Below are 3,419 nucleotides of genomic sequence, written 5' to 3'. Positions count from 1 at the left end.
TCTCCATGTTTATTTTTAAAAGGAGGTGCGACTTCTCATGTAAATTAGAATTTCACACCTGACTTAGAACACGCCTCGTCTCACATGGGAGATAACTCCGTCGTGTCTAATTATTTTTATCAGAAGCTACGTTTTTGTATTGCAGAAAATTGTGCTTACGGTATCAATAGATAATTTAATATGAGTGTGTGTTGCTATGAATACACATATTCTGTTATTTAGTGCTAAGGTTATGGGGAATGCAAAAAATATATTTTTGTTGAATTTCTCACTGTATTTAGAATTTGTAAATATCATATACTATAAAAGTTAAAAAAAAAACTACGCCAAATTGCATATATAGTATATATGGTTTCGTAAAATTGTCCCACCCTATTCGCATTAAAGCAAGAATGATTGGTTTTTAGGAACGTATGGTAACGGGTAAAAAAGAGAAAATTTCATATACACTGTACAAAATGTTGAATAGACTCGACTGTGGTGATGTTTATCATTCTAAATGGCAGTTATGTAAAAGATATTTTATTGAATGTGGTAATGTTGATGTTTGGATGAATAATCAATTGTTGGAAAGTTTTATAATTTATCTAAAATTGTGAACTAGTGACAGAATAATAAAAGAAAATCATGATTTATTTGTAATTTTTTTCGGCAGACAAAAATATTCATCAATCCATCTAAATGTTTTCATTACAGAGTGTAAAATGGAAAATTTGGAGTGGAAATTATTTAACTATATTACCTTTTGATTTATGTAAATCTAGATGTGGTAAATTTTTAAACATAGATAGGTCAGAAAGAGTTTGTGATGTATGTAATATAGATGAATTAGGTGATGAATTCCAACATAAAACCATAAATTACCTTAACATAATGATATGTGTTTTTATTTTGAGTAGATTTTCACAATTTTTTATTGTTATTATAGTAAGCTCAGCAAAGAAGTAGGATTTTTTCTCTGACGGGTAATTCAATTTCACCTCGGGCCAGTCGGGAGGGATCCGTTTGCGCCACAACATTTTTTTCTCCGATGCTACGTTTGCGCTACCTGTTTTAAAATTACATGGTATCATTTGCGCCAAAAATAAAACATACTATTGTGCCAATTAGAAGAACAATTACTTCCCTCCTCCGTTATTCTGACTTGAACCGGCAGTTTACACGGGAAATGTTTCCTTTTCTGAAACATACTTTCTTCTTACAGCTGTTGCATGGGTATTTCCCAATTTAATGTATGTAGTATAGCTTGTAACTTCACTTTATTGCCAAAATAGACAAACATTGTAGGATGAAATGCATAAAACAGTCATGATAATCCCCATGGAATGCGTCTGCTCCATTACTGGTACGTCTTGTGTTATATAGAGTTTCAGCTCATACGCATGGTGGAAACAAAGCACGGCGTCATCAACATATGTGGCTAAAACATAATCAGCAAAAGCTTTTATTTTCTTCTCTTTTTGCATATCTTTTAATAAATATTCAGCAAAGCAAAAAGTGTTCTTCTCTCTCTGTACATGGACTGTCTAATGCATTTCAAGTCATTTCTCTCCATATGCTCATTTTCATGGTGAAATATCTCTGAACATGATACTTTTTAAGCCAAAAATAAGAATAAGTATTAATAATTTTTAAATGTTTATGATAGATATGTGTACAGGTAAATTGGCGCATTTGTGTTCCGAATATTGGCGCAATTGATACATTTGGAAAACAAAATTTGACGCAATTGATACGCCTGAAAACAGTAATTGGCGCAAAAGGACTGCCGCCGGCCAGTCTAGATTATTGTTTACTGGGGGGGGGGGGGGGGGGGGGAAATTCTCACCTTTGTGCATATATTTTGCATTTGTAGATATTTATTGAATAAATTGACCAGAAAACTTTCATTTTTATAACGAGGTTCGTCAAAAAGGTTGGGTTTTTTTAAATATAAGAAGATGTGGTTTGAGTGCCAATGAAAATTCTCCATCTATATCACCAAGGGGGTTGTTTTTAATCGTTCAACAGTCATCGGCATTCCCACAGGAACAAACTGTCAACTTTCTGACGTGTTTATCATGTGCCTACACCGGCTGCTTACAAAAGCTTCTCACTTCTTCAACATAAGCAACATGCCACACATGTGGAGCAGGATCTGCTTACACTTCCGGAGCACCTGAGATCACCCCTAGTTTTTGGGGGGGGGTTCGTGTTGCTTAGTCTTTAGTTTTCTATGTTGTGTCATGTGTACTATTGTTTGTCTGTTTGTCGTTTTATTTTCAGCCTTGGCGTTGTCAGTTTATTTTCAATCTATGAGTTTGACAGTCCCTCTTCTATCTTTCGCCCCTCTTTTGTTGCAACCACTAATTTTGACATTCCCTAAGGCTACTTATAACCATATTTTTCTTGTAATGAGTCAAATGACGGTTGTCTAGGAACAACTCACCTTCCAGTGCACTTTTTTTTTGGTACGGTTCGTACTGCTCAGTCTTGAGTTACCATGTAATGTTTTTGGTATTGTTGTTGAATTGTCTTTTCGTCGCTTTTCTTTTGGGCCATGGTGTTAAGTGTTCTTATTAAACCTACAGTATTTTCGTTAACCCCTTGTAGTTTAGCTTTGTTTCGTAAATAGAATGACAAACACATATATACACATATCTTGTTATATGAAGAACCAAATCATAATTTGTAAATTAACAACTCTGATTCAATCCACATTCACCATTGAAACTGCCATCATCAAGATGTGTTTTTTTTAAACCTTAAAATATAGTTACGTTTTGAGGACTTGTGTTTGTACAGCCAATTGACATTTCTATAGGAACCAACTGTGTACTAAACTTTTTGACTTGTTTATTTATTTGCGTAGACCGGCTGCTTACAAAAGCACTCCACTTGTTGCAGCCACTATCCCATCAAAGTTCCTTCATTGTGACATTACCTGAAGTGACTTATCACCATATATTTCTTGCAATGAGTTATAGAACTTCTGGTTCACCTTGTTTGGTACTGTTCGTAATGCTCAGTCTTTAGTTTTGCATGTGATGTTTATGGTATCGCTGTTTAATTGTCTATTCATAGTTTATTATTTTGACCATGGTGTTTTATGTTCTTATAGAACAGATAAGATTTGAAAAACAATTACCTTGTTTTTCTTTTGTATTACTGTCATTTTTCATTTTAAAAGGTCCTCCCTTTCAGTGAAACCTAACGAACCTGATTACATGTATTTTAATGAACCCAATAAATGAACTTGGTAGTACGCTGGAATGTGCTTAATTTTCCGTTTGTTCGTCTAAATTTTCTTAAAATTTAAGCTAGCGTCTGTATTAAAGAGTTATTTAATATATGGATCGACATTTTATAACTTTAAGTTATGCCATGTTAGTGATAAACAGGTCTTATCCTCGCTTTACATAGATTATGTTTTCACCCAA

Source organism: Mytilus trossulus, chromosome 8, assembly GCF_036588685.1.
Source record: "Mytilus trossulus isolate FHL-02 chromosome 8, PNRI_Mtr1.1.1.hap1, whole genome shotgun sequence".
NCBI classification, from domain to species: domain Eukaryota; kingdom Metazoa; phylum Mollusca; class Bivalvia; order Mytilida; family Mytilidae; genus Mytilus; species Mytilus trossulus.
Note: the sequence above shows the minus strand (reverse complement) of the source record.